This window comes from Symsagittifera roscoffensis, chromosome 3 (genome assembly GCF_963678635.1).
Source record: "Symsagittifera roscoffensis chromosome 3, txSymRosc1.1, whole genome shotgun sequence".
Lineage (NCBI taxonomy): Eukaryota > Metazoa > Xenacoelomorpha > Acoela > Convolutidae > Symsagittifera > Symsagittifera roscoffensis.
The window spans coordinates 45,661,740-45,674,660 of record NC_087064.1 but is presented as its reverse complement, the minus strand read 5'-3'; the positions used below and the strand labels follow the sequence as shown (position 1 = coordinate 45,674,660).

The 12,921-nt window shown below is 34.0% G+C and overlaps 1 protein-coding gene across 1 annotated transcript in view; it reads left to right on the top strand.

Annotated features, from left to right (window-relative positions):
• Window positions 1-12,921, top strand: part of LOC134842446 (uncharacterized) — a 122,633-nt gene that overhangs the window by 23,239 nt on the left and 86,473 nt on the right. The window lies entirely within an intron of this gene.

Genomic DNA, 12,921 nt, shown 5'->3' with positions numbered 1-12,921 from the left:
TGTTAATCTAATTCTAAAAAGGCAAATACATCTGGAAAACGGATTTTTTGACTGCTCTGAACATAGAAACTGATTTTCTTAAATCAATATAGCTCGAAGCAATTTCGTTATCAAACACTTCTCGTAAAAGGCACAAAAAGCTACACAAAGTATAATGATTCGAACTAAAATAAAAAATGCAGCCCACCCACTTGAGAAAAATTTTCAGCATATGGCGTCTCTCATTTAAGTGTCTTGTATCCCTGGTCCAAAATTTAAATTACTTTTCTTTGACCGTTACAGACAAGGGGCTTTCAAAGATTTTATTTTTGTGGTGCCAAGTATCATTATTCTGCTCATTGGACTATTTTTTTCGAACTCGATAGGAATGTATTATGAGATGTTTCTGAAGAAAATCGGAGTCCCAGAAAGTTCAGTTATTGTGCAGAAGTTTCAAGTTGACGAAGAAAACGAAACGTTCATACGCAACAACAATTATCAATTCGATGATAGAACTGTGAATCGTCTGAATAAAATTTCTGAGCTGCTTTCTGCTGCTAAGTAACTTGATTTATATATGCAGTTACATTGATAAGATAACTAGTGTACATTGTATATTCCGTGCAAGAGCTATTTGGGCTTTGCTGAGATAATATCCCACAAATAAAAAAACAATGTTTGGGCATTTTCTCCGCGCAAAGAAGTACCACAAGAGAAACATAGTAAAAAGGTAGAGAGAAATATCACTTTAAAGCGCATTTTAGTTCGAAGCTATTTACAATGTACAACTCTAAAAAAACAAGGTAAATTGTTTTCGAAGTTTTCTGTTATTTTTTCAAAAAGTCTACAATGGTGATTCAGCGTTAGTTCAATTTTAACATTTAGTTAAACTGAATAGTTAACTTTACTTTGATGATTTTCAAAAGTTCAATCCATGACAAAAAAAACTGCATAGAAAAAAATTCAAATAGACTTTTCTTGAAACTGGAGTTTTTTCTATCTTCTGCAGCTAGAGGAAAATCGAAATGATCTTTATGCTGTTTTTCATCATCGACGATCTTGAACTGTTAAAATCATCAAATTTATTTCACTATTCAGTTTAATTAAAAAGTTATTTTAAATTTAAACAAACTCATGAGCAAGCTTCTGATTTGGCACAGTTGTTGTAGAGGCAACGTGGAAACTTTGTACCGCACTCAACCAGAGCATGAGTCTGGTCACGATATGTACGTTCTGAGTACTGAAAAATGTGCTTCAAACAGCTTCATTAGTAGAAAACTGATTTTTCTGCCTAGTTTTTGTCGGCTTAGTTGCGCCCTAACGGACTTCATGCTTTGCTGAAATAATTTTTAACGAAGATTTTTTAGCGTAAGTTGAACAAAATCTGCATGTCTCTATCCAAGCTGTTAATTTCTGTCTTTTTAAATTTTCAAACAAGAGTATTCTGAACTGCTATGTGATTTTCTTGTGCTAATACCGCGAAACAAAATTTTTCAGGTCGAGCGTAATAATCTGCAAAAAAAGTCCTATAAACAATGTACAGTCAAAAAAGTCTACTGGAGTGCATTCCAAATCTTGCCGCTAAACAAAGGTGTTATCACTTTTTGACCAGTTATGATGGCCAGTTACAAAAATTTTCAGCTGAATTTTTATTGAATAAACAACCTTCCTAGTCTCAATTGTCATCTTTTCCAATTATCTATCCTTTGTAAATAATTCAAAAAAATGAAGTTAATTTTCTATTGAAAATTAATTTTTATTAAAAATTAGTTTTGCTTAAAAAAATGCATTTGCGATATGCATTACTAATGAAACCGTATCATAAACTTTCCCTGCAAGTAACTTGTTCAACAAAAACACAACTTTTTAAAAACTATAGTTAAATCTAATTACGTTTGAGATTAGCAAGAGTTATCAAACCGGAATATAGGCTTTTTAACAGAGTCACTTGATCATTTGTAGCTTGGTTCATAATAATTTCAAACTTCTCTGCCTTCCCAGCCTACTTAGCCTGGAGGTAACAAATTTGCCTGTGACGGCAAAGTTCTTGGTTTCGAATTTGACCAGGACCTGTTATTTTTTCAAACAGGAAATATTTTGTTTCAAAAAAAATTGTCAGCAAATTATTTGTCTGCTCATGTGTTTTCGGCTTAGTTGTCACATCTTGGGATCAATTTTTTGCGGCACGCGTTTTTCTTTGATGTTGTTTTTGGTGTTTGATCTTTTTCCTAGAATTTGTAATTTTATTTACCTGGACTTCGTATTTTCTTTTTTTGTTTTTTTTTTCAAAAATACTCCTTGGCCCAAATTAATTCGTCCTTTTTTATCGACTCAAGGACCTTATTGTGGTTCGTTTCAAGGGAAACACAACTTTCTCACTTCTCTCGCCGCATTATGAAATTTTTGATTGTCAAGTTTTTCTTAGAAACTTTTAATGATTTGCAATTAAAGGGTATCAATTGAAAGTGGTATCGCATCGAGACTTTTTTTTAAATGACTCCTCTCTCTCTCTCTCTCTCTCTCTCTCTCTCTCTCGCTCTCTACAACCTTCGAAAAACTTTTAGGAGAAAATTTGACCCAAATCTTTGGGTTTTGTTTCGTTTTCTCAAAAATTACCCGTCAAATCTGAGTTTTTGATTTCAATGAAAGGAACGGTTTTGAAAAATTCCGTGCACAAACGTCTACGCGCAGATTTTTTTACCCAAAGCCTAAAGGCCTCGGAATAGTCTTTTTTGTTTGTTTTTAACCGTTTTTTTGTGAATATTTCAACTGTTCTCGAAAATTAACGCCTCATTTTTGATATCGAGGGTTCAATGGAGATAGCGGTTAGTGGTGGGAAGCTCCATGCAATAGCGCTCTTTCACAAAGTTGCTTACACTAAAAAATTTAAAGAAAAGTTGTTCGGTAAAGTCAATTTTTTTTATTTTTTCACCGTTTTTTCAACTTGGTGAATATTCTTGAAAACTTCCTTGTCATATTTCAGATTTTGGGTTCAATACACAGAACGGAGTGTTGTAAGCTCAATTGCTTTTCCGACGAAGCCAATTTTTTCTTCACCAAAAATTATGACCCCAGGAAAAGTCAAAATTTTAATTTTTTGAAGTTTTCAAAATGTTTTTGACTTTTCTCGAGAAGTATTATCCCAAATCTGAGATGCGCGAAAAGGTCAAATTTGTTGTCCGTATTTTGCGACTTTTCTCAATGTAGTACAGCTAAACCCAAACGAGGATAGATACTATCTTTCAACTGCGTACCCTACTCTCATGCCGCCAATAAAGAAATTCTGGTAAATTAAAAAAATGAACGTCATTCTAGGATGGCCCTACTACATTTTAAAAAAATTATCTAATTTATAAGCTATGTTTAAATTTTTCGGATTTCTTTTCTCAATTTTGAAAGGAGTCTTTAGCACATGCGCAATACATACACAAGTAAATGAACACGCAAGCGTAGCACGTATACTATTTGCATGATTTTTTGGATTATTTTCAACTTCAATTAATAAAATTTTTCTCGCCGCTCAAATCAGCGAATACAACAAGAAGGTGTCAACCACACCAAACGGTGCAACTTACCATTTATTTCCACAATCTACTTACTACCAGACCACTTCGACGACCAACTGAATTTCTTCGATAAACATAGCCTAGTTCGTTTACTTCACATCATCACTTTACTAATCCATTAGCCCTTGCTTCATACAATAACCCCTCCGATAACAAACTATGTCAATACCATTTACACAAACTAACAACTGCACTACATGAGATACAATTCAAAACTATAGGACTAAATCAAACACTACAGAAATTTATAGCACCACTAGCTAACATATTTTCAAATAATCAGTATGACCACGCTATTACACGATATATAGAAGACACGGATATTGAAGACGACCTAAACACTAGCCCTCAGTCAACCGAAATTTTCTTAATTCAGAATATGAATTTTACATTGATAGCACTAATAAAAAATATGACAAAATCATCGACACTGCACTAAAGAACACTAAAGCATATGAACCTTATTTTGATAAATTCGATCACTTTGCAATAATGTTTCACTTCCTTACGCCTAAGTAACGTGACTTGCACTGTTCACATGAAATCATGTGACACGCACGTACACCTATTATAATTTCATCCAAAACCACTACACAACTAACACATCATCACGAAACCCACAACACAGGTTTACATTCATTAACTCCAAATACACCTCACCATACTTCCTAAATTTTAGTTATTGTATAAAAAACCTAATATTCATGGCATTCTCCGAAGTTATGATCCAATCCGACAAATGTATATATTCTGCCCACAAACCAAATCCTTCGATGTTGGTGACTCCCACCCACTAATCATCTCTCGTGAATATATTCAGCCAAACGAACTCTCCATACTAAAATACATACATAATACTAAATATAACCATAATTCAAATAACCTAATCCAAAACACATCGCATGAATTCTCACTTAATATTGAAGAACAAAAAACCATCCGAGCAATAGAGCTTCTCTGGCCTCTACTTCGGACTAAAAACGTCATCCGCATGCTTGCGAAACTTCTAACATCATCAACCACAATTCACACTAAATTTCCAAGTAATTTTTTGAAGACGACAACCATTTGTAAGTATAATTAAATATTTCAACTAACAAATATCTGAAAACACTCACCATTCGTTACAAATGTTTCGCTCTCTTCTTTTAGATTTAACCGATCATTCATCTAAAATCAAACAAAACCCAAATAAAGAATTGTAAACCATTTTCTAGAGTTTTTAAAATCTTAATTACCAATCGAAGTAAATTATTAAACGAGCAAATTTGTTAAGCAAGCAGTTTATTAATACCTCAGCAGTAAATTACGACAATTAAAATAGTAAATTCATATGAAAAGGAGAACAAACCTTTTTATGAAAAGCTTCTTCTGTAAATTTTCATTCTCTTCACTCGCCCACACTTCACACACTTTTTCCATAAACTCGCACAACTCGCCCACTAAGAATTAATTAATAACTAAAATTCTAGTTTCAAAACTAACTGATAACATTTCTAACTTGTTTTCACACGTTTCAAACTTTCCTATATCCAGGTTAGAAGGAAATATAAGATTGAGCCTAAACTAACCAACAAAGCTTACTAACACCACAAAACCGCAAACTAATAGCATGAATAAGAAAGAAAGTCCAAAGGTACCCAAAAGGGATTAAACCCAGATTAAAACTGGATAATTTTTTCTTTCGAAACTCACTTTCAAGTTTTATTAAAACCAAATTAAAACGTCAAAAGACAAACTCAAAACACAATATTCTACTATTGAGAAAATGACACAACCAAAAACAAAAAAGAGAAAAACGCCTGATGAAAATTAATTAAAAGGTTGAACACAAAAAGAGACTGCCCAAAGAGAAGATAAAAGTATACTCCTGGCCTCACCAACCAGAAGGACTTCCTGAGCATGCTCTATAGGCGGCCTATCCCACCGCGCTACAACCACGCTTTGTGACCCACACTCTATTTTTGATGAGAGTTGCTCTAGTATGAGCGACTTTTTAAAATAACTGAACTAAAATAAAAACACTTTTGCGAAATTAACTAATAAAAAATCATTATCAAAAGTTGACTTCACTAACGAGATGTAGATATATAAATGCAACTTGATGGTAAAGATTTCTTAGAGCCAAAGGAAAGAGCAACAAAGCAAGATGACAACTCGGTTACATTCCAACTCTGGAAGGGCAATTCGATTATGTTTGTTGCCGTAGTCACTACCCTCAAAGGTTTTAAAGTATGGACCCAACATCGCAGCAAAAGAAAACCATTGAAACAGACCCATGGCCAATTCGATGTTGATATCACATACCGATCCTAGTCACTTGCCACTTTACACAGAAAAGTCAAAATTCATCTTGCACGTAGTCTAGCTCTTAACTTAACGAAATCAACAAAACAATGCATCCATCTGAAGTCTGACACAATCACCCAAGAAAAAACACGATCCAACGAGATCCACTTTTGAAACCCGAATGAACAACCTTCTTCTCTCTACCCAAAGAACTACATCTCTTCTAACTTCAAGAAGTCACTGCTCAAACTTCAAAAAGGAAACTACATCACCGGTCCTCCACTACAATCAACAATTAAAAACTAAAAACTCTCTAAACCCCGGATGGGGGGAACCAGTTCTAAACTAGTAATTGTAAACCAATTATAATATTTATAAAACGATCTCTATAAAAAATTTTAACTAACCAATCATATTCCATCACTAACATCGACACTTATTTGTAAGTGCTGAAACTACCTATAGTTTCAGCATCAGAACAATTTGAATGAATATTGGACTACAGTCGTTCTCCTTCTGGATAAACTCCGAGAAATAACTTGTAAAAACCAGTGTACCTTAGATCTATTGAGTTAGGAGATATAAGAGCAAGATTAAGATTGGTATTAGACTAAGAAGTTGCACGAATCTATCCGGGCGAAAATAAGATAGCGTGACTAATAGACGGTGTACCTTATCTGAAATTACTCTATAAGTACATTATCTCGTACATAACTCACTTCTTAGGATAAAAGGATAAAACGTTACATTTGAATTGAAAAATCTGTCAAACGTTTGAAAAATTTGTTTAATCAAAAAATATTAAAAAGTTGATAACCAGTGGGTGTCATTTTTATTCATAAAAGCATTTTTTTTGTGGAACAAAAACATGTTTTAGATTCAAAACTACCCTACTGTAAGCAATAATTCCAGTCTACCTTGTATAACTTTACTTCAACGTAAGACACTTGATAAATCCTCAGTTGAAAAGAAATTCCGTGTGTCTAACTGACTGCAGTTGAAAATATCGATAAAATAGATGCAATCGATTTCATCGGCAGTTGGTAACAAATCTTGTATCTTTCTCATGTGTTTTCGGCTTAGTTGTCACATTTTGGTATCAATTTTTTGCGGCACGCGTTTTTCTTTGATGTTGTATTTGGTGTTTGATTTTTTTCCTAGAATTTGTAATTTTAGTTACCTGGACTTCGTATTTTCTTTTTTTGTTTTTTCTTGTTTTTTTTTCAAAATTACTCCTTGGCCCAAATTAATTCGTCCTTTTTGATCGACACAAGGACCTTATTGTGGTTCGTTTCGAGGGCAACACAATTTTATCACTTCTCTCGCCGCATTATGAAATTTTTGATTGTCAAGTTTTTCTTAGAAATTTTAATGATTTGCAATTAAAGGGTATCAATTGAAAGTGGTATCGCATAGAGACTTTTTTTTAAATGACTCCTCTCTCTCTCTCTACAACCTTCGAAAAACTTTTAGGAGAAAATTTGACCCAAATCTTTGGGTTTTGTTTCGTTTTCTCAAAAATTACCCGTCAAATCTGAGTTTTTGTTTTCAATGAAAGGAACGGTTTTGAAAATTTTCGTGCACAAACGTCTACGAGCAGATTATTTTACCCAAAGCCTAAAGGCCTCGGAATAGTCTTTTTTGTTTGTTTTTGGCCGTTTTTTTGTGAAAATTTCAACTGTTCTTGAAAATTAACCCCTCATTTTTGATATCGAGGGTTCAATGGAGATGGCGGTTAGTGGTGTGAAGCTCCATGCAATAGCGCTCTTTCACAAAGTTGCTTACACTAAAAAATTAAAGAAAAGTTGTTCGGTAAAGTCAAATTTTTTTTATTTTTTCACCGTTTTTTCAACTTGGTGAATATTCTTGAAAACTTCCTTGTCATGTTTCAGATTTTGGGTTCAATACACAGAACGGAGTGTGGTAAGCTCATTTGCTTTTGCGACGGCGCCCAAATAGACGACTTTTTTTTTAAATTTTTCGACCGTTTTTTCATTTTTTTGAATATTTTTGAAAACGTCCTTGTCATATTTCAGATTTTGGGTTCGTTACACAGTACGGAGTTTGGTAAGCTCAATTGCTTTTCCGACGACGCCAATTTTTTTCTTCACCAAAAATTATGACCCCAGGAAAAGTCAAAATTTAGATTTTTTGAAGTTTTCAAAATGTTTTTGACTTTTCTCGAGAAGTATTATTCCAAAACTGAGATGCGCGAATCCCTTCTGCATGAAGGGCTGCGCTCTTTTTACACAGAAAGCTATGATTCTCGGAAATGTCAAATTTGTTGTCCGTATTTTGCAACTTGTCTCGCTAATTATCCTGCCAAATCTGATATCAAAGGTCTTATCGAATCAACTGCTTGCTGAAGTTATTGATTTTAATTGGTTATATCCATTTTTCTTTAAAAAACATTTATGGCCTCCAAACGAGACAAAGTTTTGAAAATTTTTTTTGCCAGTTTCTGGGAAACTTTTGGACTTCACGCGAAAACAACCGTGCCAATTCTCGGGATGTGTTCAATCGAGAAACCCTGTCTTGGGAAATCTTCTCTGCTTATGCGGCCACAACTTGCTTTTTGCAGAAAAAAAATGAAGTTTTTGAAAATCTTTTGACTGTTTTCAGAATTTTTGAACATTTTTATTGAAAGTTTTTGAACTTTTTTTAAAAGTTTACACAATCAAATCTGAGATGAAAAATTCACTTGAAAGAACCGGTTTGACCGTTCTTTATAACGGTTTTGAATTTTTTTAAAAATAACTTAATCAAATTCGAGATGAAAAGTTCAATTGAAAAGACCGATTGCGATAGTTGTTCCCGCAGAAGCTGTGACTCCTAAAATTGATTATTTCTTCTTGACTTTCTATGATCGAAAAATTTATCTTTTCTTTGAAAATAATAAAGTACACTTTGTTGATACACTTCATGACGCACATATTTTTGAGATACAGCTGTCCCATGTGAATCTAAAAATACCCACAATGTAGTACAGCTAAACCCAAACGAGGATAGATACTATCTTTCAACTGCGTACCCTACTCTCATGCCGCCAATAAAGAAATTCTGGTAAATTAAAAAAATGAACGTCATTCTAGGATGGCCCTACTACATTTTAAAAAAATTATCTAATTTATAAGCTATGTTTAAATTTTTCGGATTTCTTTTCTCAATTTTGAAAGGAGTCTTTAGCACATGCGCAATACATACACAAGTAAATGAACACGCAAGCGTAGCACGTATACTATTTGCAGGATTTTTTGGATTATTTTCAACTTTACTTAATAACATTTTTCTCGCCGCTCAAGTCAACGGATACAACAAGAAGATATCAACCACACCAAACGCATACGATACTTCACAAGACAATACAAACCTAATACCAACAGCACCACTACAAATACATAACCTACATAATAATCACGCTTTATCTTTAGTACCAAGAAATTATAGAAAAACACTAGTAGAGCACATCTCTCCAAGTCATAGCTACCCACAAAGTCCAGTAATTCATATCGCACTCCACCAGCCAAATTTTGACGACACATATGAACATATTGTAGAACAACCACATGCCACAAATTTCCGTTCTCAAAACAACCATCTTTTTATCCCACCATGAACCGCCTGATTGGATTCCTCAACCGTTCCCTTTCCTACCCATTCCTCTCGCGTTTCCATTTCCGATCTAACTTCCTCTCACTCAGCCACATTCAGTACCAACAATTCAGTTAAACAATTTCCCAATTTAATAATTCCGAGTTAGAAACACCAGACGAATTCCACGAATCCGAGCCCAGTCCGTCAACTTCTCCAAAGCCCCCTGTTCAACCTCTTGTTTCCCAACTTCCCAATGAATCCTCCCAAGCCCGCTCCTCATACACTGACGCCACTCCAGATTTTTGCATGATGACCAGCGATCAACACGACCCACCTAGCCCCGTCAATGACGAACTAGAGCATCAACTAGATAACTTCATAACACTGCATCAACAACTTCAAAACCCTCATACACTAATAATTCACCATTTATCGCACTCCATATGAACCTCTGAATCCTCAAACCAATCACCCAATGAAATAGAAACACGATCCCACAGAGTTTTCAAAGGTAATCATCCCAATGCACAATCCCAACTACTGAGCGACCCCCGACCAGCCAGACTATTTTCCCTTCATCTACTTCATACTAACACAATAGAGTTCCTAAAGTGCAACGTACCATTTTTTTCCACAATATACTTACTACCAGACCACTTACAAGACCAACTGAATTTCTTCGATGAACATAGCCTAGTTCGTTTACTTCACATCATCACTTTACTAATCCATTAGCCCTTGCTTCATACAATAATCCCGCCGATAACAAACTATGTCAATCCCATTTACACAAACTAACAACTGCACTACATGAGAAACAATTCACAACTATAGGACTAAATCAAACACGAAAGAAATTTATAGCACCACTAGCTAACATATTTTCAAATAATCAGTATGACCACGCTATTACACGATATGTAGAAGACACGAACATTGAAGATGACCTAAACACTAGCACTCAGTCAACTGAAATTTTCTTAATTCAGAATATGTATTTTACATTGATAGCACTAATAAAAATATGACAAAATCATCAACACTGCACTAAAGAACACTAAAGCATATGAACCTTATTTTGATAACTTCAATCACTTTGCACTAACTTTTCACTTCCTTACGCCTAAGAAACGTGACTTGCACTGTTCACATGAAATCATGTGACACACACGTACACCTATTATAATTTCATCCAAAACCACTACACAACTAACACACCATCACGAAACCCACAACACAGGTTTACATTCATTAACTCCAAATACACCTCACCATAATTCCTAATTTTTAGTTATTGTATAGAAAACCTAATATTCATGGCATTCACCGAAACTATGATCCAATCCGAAAAATGTATATATTCTGCCCACAAACCAAATCCTTGGATGTTGATGACTCCCACCCACTAATCATCCCTCGTGAATATATTCAGCCAATCGAACTCCCCATACTAAAATGCATACGTAATACTAAATATAACCATAATTTAAATAACCTAATCCAAAACACATCGCTAGAACTCTCACTTAATATTGAAGAACTAAAAACCATCCGAGCACTAGAGCTTCTCTGGTCTCTACTTCGTACTAAAAACGTCATCCGCATGCTTGCCAAACTTCTAACATCATCAAACACAATTCACACTAACTTTCCAATTAATTTTTTGAAGACGACAACCCTTTGTAAGTATAATTAATTAATTCAACCAACAAATATCTGAAAACACTTATCATTCGTTTCAATTGTTTCACTCTCTTTTTTTAGATTTCACCGATCATTCATCTAAAATCAAACAAAACCAAAAGAATAAATGGTAAAGTATTTTCTACAGTTTTTAAAATCTTAATTACCAAATGAAGTAAATTATTGAAGGAGCAAATTTGTTAAGCAAGCAGTTTATTAATACCTCAGCAGTAAACTACAATAATTAAAATAGTAAATTCATATGAAAAGGAGAACAAACTTTTTTTATAAAAAGCTTCTTCTGTAAATTTTCATTCTCTTCACTCGCCCACTTTTCACACACTTTTTCCATAAACTCGCACATCTCGCCCACTAAGAATTGTTTAATAAATGAATTTCTAGTTTCAAAACTAACTGATAACATTTTTAACTTGTTTTCACACGTTTCAAACTTTCCTATATCCAGGTTAGAAGGAAATATAAGATTGAGCCTAAACTAACCAACAAAGCTTACTAACACCACAAAACCGCAAACTAATAGCATGAATAAGAAAGAAAGTCCAAAGGTACCCAAAAGGGATTAAACCCAGATTAAAACTGGATAATTTTTTCTTTCGAAACTCACTTTCAAGTTTTATTAAAACCAAATAATAACGTCAAAAGACAAACTCAAAACACAATATTCTACTATTGAGAAAATGACACACCCAAACCAAAAAAAGAGAAAAACACCTGATGAAAATTGATTAAAAGGTTGAACACAAAAAGAGACTCTGCCCAAAGAGAAGATAAAAGTATACTCCTGGCCTCACCAACCAGAGGGACGTCCTGAGCATGCTCTATAGGCGGCGTAACCCACCGCGCTACAACCACATTTTGTGACCCACGCTCTATTTTTGATGAGAGTTGCTCTACCTCCAACAATTAAAAACTAAAAACTCTCTAAACCCCGGATGGGTGGAAACAGCTCTAAACTAGTATTTGTAAACCAAATATAATATTGATAAAACGATCTCTATAAAAAACTTTTAACTAGCCAATCATATACCATCCTTAACCTTGACACTTATTTGTAAGCGCTGAAACTACTTGTAGTTTCAGCATCAGAACAATTTGAATAAATATTGGACTAATGTCGTTCTCCTTCTGGATAAACTCCAAGAACTAACTTGTAAATACCAGTGTACCTTAGATCTATTGAGACTAGGAGATATAAGAGCAAGATTAAGATTGGTATTAGAAAATAAGATAGCGTGACGAATAGACGGTGTACCTTATCTGAAATTACTCTTTAAGTGCATTACCTCGTACATAACTCACTTCTTAGGATAAAAGTATAAAACGTTACATTTGAATTAAAAAATCTGTCCAACGTTTGAAAAATTTGCTTAACCAAAAAATAGAAAACAGTTGAGAACCTGTGCGTGACATTTTTATTCATAAAAACATTTTTTTGTGGAAGTAAAACATGTTTTAGATGTTTTAGATTCAAAACTACCCTACTGTAATAAATAATTCCAGTCTACCTTGTATAACTTTACTTCAACGTAGGACACTTGATAAATCCTCAGTTGAAAAGAAATTCCGTGTCTCTAAATGACTGCAGTTGAAAATATCGATAAAATAGATGCAATCGATTTCACCGGCAGTTGGTAACAAATCCTGTATCTTTCACTGACAAGAAACGGACTTCAATTGGTTTTTATCGAAATAACGTTTAAAAAGCCCAGAATTCGATATTTGAATTGATGAACTTAGTTTGGTACCAAAAGTGTACCTAAAACGATTAACTTGAATCAATTCTAAATAT